Source organism: Thalassophryne amazonica, chromosome 5 (assembly GCF_902500255.1).
Source record: "Thalassophryne amazonica chromosome 5, fThaAma1.1, whole genome shotgun sequence".
In the NCBI taxonomy this organism is placed as follows: domain Eukaryota; kingdom Metazoa; phylum Chordata; class Actinopteri; order Batrachoidiformes; family Batrachoididae; genus Thalassophryne; species Thalassophryne amazonica.
The window spans coordinates 51,914,952-51,922,951 of record NC_047107.1 but is presented as its reverse complement, the minus strand read 5'-3'; positions in this window follow the sequence as shown (position 1 = coordinate 51,922,951).

The window sequence follows — 8,000 nt, the reverse complement described above, 5'->3', positions numbered from 1 at the left end:
TCTTCCCTCTCCATTTGAAGTGTAGTGTTGTGGGAAAGGCCAGGCTGTATCTGATGTCGGGTTGTTGTAGTTTGAGTTTCACTGGAGTAAAAGCTTTCCTCCTTTGGGCCAGCTCCCTGGACATGTCGGGAAAGAGAGACAGGTGACATCCTTCCCATGTGAAGCCTCACTTTTCTTTTGCCATGTTAACCACCTTATCCCTCGCTGACTGCCTCAGGAAGCAAATTTTCCAAGGGATTATTAAAGTTCTGTCTAATCTAATAAACTGGTTCTACCAGTTCAGCCACACAGGTCTTCAGTAGTCAGGCACACACCTTGTCCAAGCCTGCTGCTTCTAATTGTATTCATTATAATGGGAAACGTGTTTGCAAACTAGAGACAAAAGCTGCACTAAGTATTACTGACACGAAAATTACCAGTGCACTGAAATTTTGGAAAACATACACACATGCAATCTGAATTACGTTCTGTAACCATTTTACACTAGCTTAGTTACCCGTTCTACGCACGGTAATGGAGAAGAATTTTAGCCATGTCATTGTATATTTCATGTCACTTTAATTAAGGTGTAGTAAGTTGCATTACATTGTGTGTATGTTGTCATCATTCATTTTCATAGAATAATTTGTGACATTCATGAGACTCAAGTGAATGATGATAAAAAAGCTAGTGTCATATCATGGCAACGCTGTGGGATACCTGTATATGATGTTCTTAGTGTCTCTGCAAATGTTTCCCCAGCTCTATTACATTTCATCCATTTAGCACTTGGGTTTTTACGACCTAACGCCCCCTTACTTCTTGAGATGCATATCGACAGTCTGCATGCTGTACACAGCAGGTACATTTTAAGTAAAAAAAAATGCACACCTTAACTCGCATGCAGTGCACACTAGCTCTTTCGGATTCTAATTAAAGTCCACCCTCACCAGCCGCTGCTGCGTAGTAAGTAAAGTGTGATGTTTGCTACCTGACCTGAGTACCATGTGAACTGTGAAAAGGGCTTCAGTGATTGTGATCTAGTGATCTAATATATAAGGCTGACTGTGTGTGTGTATATGTGTTTGCGCATGTGTGCTTTCAACCTAAGAGCCCCAGTGACCTCGCCCTTGGTGCCCCCGGTCACCATACCAAGTTTGGTGTCGATTGCTGAATTACTGTGGCTGTTCATAGTGAACACAAACCGTGTCACATACATATTTCATTTATTTGTTTATTTGACAGGGACAATGCAATCAGACATATAGCGCAAGCAGTGTTTGCAACTGATGTGATGCACAAAGAGTTTATAGCTACAGCTAATTCACAATTCTTGTCCCTGGTTGGGCCTTTCTACAATTTATATAACTAATAATTCTACAATTTACATAATTAACAATTTACATAATTAACAACCTTATTCACAATTTCATTCAATCAATGGTCCACCTTCTCACATTTAAAATTTTCTTGCATTTCCACACTTACCAACACATATCTATAACATACAAAATCTAAAAACTGAATTTCTGTGTTAACACACTCAGTCCTTTCAATCCTTGCTTCACCCACTCTTTCACTCACAGAGCTGTTTACACATGGGTACAACATTGATGACTTTTAAACCAAAACTTGAGCCTGGAGGTGAACATCCTGAACTCAGATATGGTCTTGAGCTCAAGCAACAATGAATTCCACAGCTTTATGCTTTTAAAAGAAAACGCAGACTGACCAAATGAAGTCCTACACTGTGGATCTTCCAAATCCAATTTATTCCAGCCCCCTGCGACCCTTAATTAGACTAAGCAGTTGAAGATGAGTGTGTGTATACTGTGAAATACAATTAATTGTACATTTTTTTAATTAATTATATATTTTGTTTAACAACCATGTTACGTGGTGAAAGCACATATATCTTGTAATTTGTTAAAATGTACACTGCATCACATGCAAGCACACACAAAAAAGGTCATATTCAAGTCACTTCAGCTAGTAATGTGAACGCAGCTCTATTTCTAAACCCCCCCTTACAAATAGGCAGGCTGTCCTCTCTGCAAACTGTTTTCCACGAGTGGGCTGTTTGTCCTCTCTGGTGAGATTTAGACCCGTTCCTACACCCTGTCTGTCTGCTTTTAAAAGCCTTTTATTTCATAAAGTGGCCGCCTTCCACGTTCTTCCTGTTGTTTGGGTATTTGATGATCCACAGCGAAATGTGGTGCAGAGTTCTGGTTCTGTGCTGCTGCATCCTAAGTGTACTTTGCCCTGCTAGAAGACACGCTGTGGAGAGTAGGATCCCACTGAGCAGAGCAGTGTGGAAATGGGCGCATCCATAGCCAAAGCGCAGCAGAGTGCATGGGGAGGAGAGCGCCTGTCCCCAAGGACAACGCAGGAAACAACTGCCAAACCTCTCACACACTGCTTCTGTTCTGTGCACCTCAGCAAGCAGGGGCACTGGCAGCTGCAGGGAGCACCAATTTGCTAATGATACCCGCTTTGGGACACAGTTGATGTTTTTTTTAAAGTGCTCATGCTGTACCCTCCATGTGTCCTGAAAAATTGCCGCGCCATGCGGCTGCCCGGTTCGCCCATGCCAAAACCCGCTACTGTTGTGAATAAACAAAGAAGGGTGTATTGAAACCTTTGAGAATAATTAATTGACACATACCTGCATGTATTAACAATGACAGCTCTTGCACAGGTAACATAACATGCCTACACGCATGTGGGAGATTTTTGCCAGTTTCAAATTACTCTGTCATGTTTGTGTTACAGCAGAAACTGATTTGCAGCTTGGTATTTGAAGCATATTTTAGCAAAGTCTAACGCTTCACTTTCAGCCCATCGATTTCTATTTACTTACTAGATGGAGGACCGCGGCGATCCATTCTCTGGCTTTTGCCACAGTGCCACCATCTTGGTTAGCGCTTGACAACCAGACATAAATAGAAATCAATGGGCATGATCAATGTTTTCAAGAGAGTTTCACCATAAATCTGCATTTTCTGTGCTGTTACATTTATTCAAATTCAGTCCTACATTTGTACAACCACTATTTGTCAAAACAAATACAGAAGAGGATCAGACTATAACTTAGATGTTGTGAAGCAACATAGAAAATAATACCATCAGTTTGTCAAACACACTATGTCTGCCACAACATGAGATACTAGTCTGAGCCTTAATTTCGTTATGAAGTTAAGTTAAAGATGGGAAATAATCAGGGGTGAAACTAAAAGCTTCGTATGCTCACATATATTAAAGACGGCTCTTAACCCACCTACAGCGCTGCTTTTTTGGAGTGCTTCTCTGCAAAATATTTCAAATAAAATAAATAAAATGAAACAGCCACGCCAGCCACAGTGAAAGTAAGATTATTCAATCATTTCTGGACCATTCATTCATTCATTCATCTTCTACCGCTTAGTCCAATTAAGGGTCGCGGGGGGCTGGAGCCTATCCCAGCACCAAGTTGAAAGAAATCTGAAAACACTACAGGGTGATGGAGTGTTCAGTGTATCATAGACAAATTAATCTACATCGTGTATATTCCTATATTCGTAGAATATACAATGTCAAAGCGACGGTCATGTGACTGACCAAATTGAGAAAAAAAGCATTTTCATTCTATGAATTTACTCATACAGAATATCTCAAGATGGAAAACCTGATATGAAGAAAAAAAAACCTGAGGCTAATTTAAAAAGGGATAAACTGAGACTTCTAATTGAATCACTAAATGAATGGTGAGATATTTCTTACGAGAAAGCATTCAGGCAGTGTTAGATAATATCTGTGCTAATTCTTTATTTTATGTTAGCTATCAAGTATTTGTGTTATTTGTTTGGAAGTTCTGGGAAATATAAGTCAAGTTTCACTTCCATCATATGTCCAAGTTTCAGACACAGGGAGATCTTCCCTGTTGGTGAGAGCCAGTAACATTAGAAATGTGAGTCTAAACCACACTCATTGTTAACACCCACAAGGTATAAAAAGTGTTATGTGCAGACGCGAGTTGAGGAGCAGACCAGCGTCTGACTGAACCCAGCGCTAAATAACCAGAAAGCGGTTCCAAAAACAAAACAAATTTATTTTCTTTCTGTGCAATAACTGTGTACAACATAAATGTGCGGTTATCTGGCGAGGTGAAGGACGGCGCGCTCTCCAGCGCCCAAATGGATCGAAGCCCGACGCTTCTGGACCCAGACTGACCGCCGAACACGACAAACTGACTCTGTGAAGGATGGAAAAGGTGAGGTAAGTCAACAGCTACAACAAATATCCTTCAAAGGCACACACTATCAGCAACACATTCAGGTCTGAATTTAAGCTTTATGTAAATGAGCAGCCTCTCACAACAGGTGGAGGATCATCATTCCGTACGCCACGGCAGTGAGAAGCGAGCTGCACAATTCTTATCAATGTTCAAATATACTGCGTAACAAAATACCAAATTACTGTTAACACTTATTCAGACAATCATCACCTCTGATGTGTGCTGACAGCATGTGTCCCTCACCCGTCCTCCTTCACAGGCACGATGTGTCAAACCCTGGCGCGGTCCTCAGCATCTCACAAACGAATGACACAAGGTCGAGTTCCCGGCAATTCTGCTCGAATCACTCATGGCTTAAATGCAGAACGCCATCTCATTATCTGCTTCAGCTGAAAGTCTTTAAGTTTGCACGTGAGCATCATCCACAGGTGCTGCAAGTCATTAGGCCTGCACGTGAACATCCTCCACAAGTGCAGCCAATAATGCTGATGAGGGTGAAGGACTCTTCTGCCAGCACCTTCTCCACAGACAAAAAAAACAGTTTGCATACCACCTGGAGAGCAAAGAAAAGAAAACAACACCAAAATGTCCAGCCAAACCCCCCAACACACAACAAAAAAAGTGTTGTATGACTCATTTTAGGGGCCTTTTACAACATGGACACTGTCTGTGAGAGTCCCAGGCCTGGTTTTTACCTTTAATAAACTCAAAATGAGGAATACAATGGTTTGGTTTTTGTAGTGCAGCAGATACCTCAAATAATCTTTCACTTGGTGATACAAGCACTAAATTTGGAACAGAGGTGCATCAGTACCTACTCTCTTAGAAAAGGTCGCTATCCAGGTAAAAAAAAACAAAATGGCCACCATTTTCCAAGATGGCCACCAATCGAACTGGTTTTTAAGCTTGTTTTACCTATATTTTAATTGAATAACCATATCTGGAAGATGTAGCAATGGAAATATATGATTTGGAGCCTAGAAAATCCAATTATGCAGTCAAAAAACCAAAACATATAGAAAAATCAGGTAATTTTATGTAAATTATGTAAATGAACACTCGTTCAGTGATGTTTGCAATCTGCTAAATTTCCAAAAACATAACACCAATGATTACGTTTGTTGCTTTAGTATGAAACAAAGTCTCTGTTGATGTACAGTTTGCACAAGTTCTTTTCAGTCATCACATTTGCAGGAACATAACTGTGTACACTTGAGGCTGAAGTGACAGCATTTGCATCTTCCTCGGCAGTCAGTCTTGCATCCACATTTTGTTAATTGCTGGCAACTCTCTGCAATTGCAGGAAGCTTTGACCACAGAACTTTCCAGATCTCACCATCTTTTATCCAACCTCAGTTGGCAGGGCTTTCAATTTGCATTTTACACACAGTAGCCTGGCCCCATGTACAGGCAGCTTGGAAGACAGACCGTTTTACATGCTCGAAGAGGGATGCACTTGTCGGTGGAATGGCATCATACGGTCTCTGTTTCCGAGCAAACAAGTCCAGTCTTGCCTCATCAACCTTGTTTGCAGTGCTGTTCTTGTTATACATAATAATGACAAACATCTCAAGAATGTTCAAGTCAACATCATCTATGACTGCTGGATATTTACTGAGCTTATTGAAGACATGGGTCACTTCAGGACAAACGTCCCATGCTTGCCATGCTGTTTTCTTGCCTTTGCCACGGAAATATGATACAACATCGCAGCCAGTGAAGGCATGAAAGAACAGCATACCATTGGACTTCTCTGGGCCAAGAGTCAACACAATGTCATGGAATGCCCACCTGATGGAATGACCATGGCCAAACTCAATCCACAGCATTTCCAATCCTGCATCCTGGAGAGTTGCAAAATTGCTGACTGCAACAAGAAGAGTATCTGTATCACTTGCCTTAACTAACACAGATTTTGCCTTTTGCTTGGCTGCATCAAGAGCATGTGTGAAGATTCTGGTGTCAGCTTCTTCATGGTTGCATGGGCTCAAGCTCTCCAGACTGATGGGTTTGTTGGACAGAGCCTCTTTGCCTTTGGTCACCATTACAACATTTTCAGCACACAGGGATACTATCTTGTCAGCCAGGAATTCAAAAAGCTCAGTCTTGTTGTTATTGTCTTGCAGAAAATGTTTCCAGTTAGGTGGAAGCTTGGTTTTGTCAGTCACTCTACGTCGATCTCCTTTACCCCTTCTTGACCTTGTCTCAGCCTTTAAGCTTGAAGTCCAGTAAACATCAAAAACTATGTCTGTCCTCTCATATTTTGATGAGTATGTTTGAATTTTGGGCTATCCTTTTACCACCCAACTGTATGAAATATCAATGCACATTGAGGTATGGGATACAACAAGGTTCAGGCATCTTGTGCCCTACACCTAGCCCGATCGTTCATCCAGTGCCATTTAAGTCCCGTGTGATCTGTAACTGATGCCCCATTACCCTTGGCTCGGCTCTCCTGCGCTGGCACATCCTGTCGATTCAGGTGCGGCTATTATTCTACAACTAAATTTGTAGTTAAGCTACATACAGGGGCTTATTAGGTAGCATTTGGGACAGTGAAAACTGTAGTGAGTATACTACTACACTAGTTAGTAAACTACAACTACAGCTACTGTACTACAAGCCGACAACGAACCCCATGCTGAATCTCACAGCAATGATGCCACCAGTGTGCCCTGGTTGTGCTATGGCATCACTCTGATTCATAATATTGAAAACAATTGTTAACTAGCTCTTAAGAGCTAGTTAACATTGTATTACAACGATGGCAAGGTTTTGTATGTAATATGTAATAATGTGATCGGACAGCTGTATGTGTCATAAATATGCATTTTCAGTCATGAAATGGCTGCCATTTTAAAAAATGGTGGCCATTTTGGAATGACATTGATACTATTAAGTTCTCCTGGTCAGAATACATACATTTTGATATTTGCATTACTCAGATGTTTTGATTCCTTGACATTCTGAGCTGAAAACACCCTTTTTCACTTTTAACGTGGCGGCCATCTTGAAAAATGTCAGCCATTTTGTTTTTTCACCTGGATAGCGACCTTTTCTAAAAGAGAGTAGGTCCTGAAGTACTTATGTACCAAATTTGGTGCTTGTATCACCAAGTGAAAGATTCTTATGTTATATTGACTTAAGCTGCCTCACTATTGGTAAAGGCCAGAATCTTGCATAAAAGAACCAGGTAAAAATAACAGCAGTAAAACTGAAGTCACTACTTTACAGAATACAGATCAACAAAAAAAATTAAATCATTGGAAGACAGTGTCTTCCAATGATTTTGACATTGTTTGGCTTTGACATCATTAAGTGTCAAATCTGTAAAGCTGCTAAATTTTTAATTATGAATAGTTTGCTGCATTTGGTTGTTTTGATTCAATGAAAAGTTGTTGAGCTGGCCTCAAGCTTCTTTGAAATAAACCAGGTGACTTTATTACACCATAATAAAAGGAATTTGTTCAGTTGACTCATCATACCACCAGAGGGAGCTCACGTACCGTATCACAGAAACCTGATGTTCGGTACTTATTCTCCCCCCACTCCCAAAAAAGGGGACCCAACAGAAAATACGAAACTGATGAATCCATTCATTTAGAGCTGAGAACGAAGGAAAAAGGTGCAGAATCCTCATTAACTAATTAATTAAATATTAAAAATATTACAGGCATGATAGTCGTTTCTGGCCTGCATCAACTCTGTCATTTATATCAAGTATTCTTACACCAAGCTATTCAGTCAT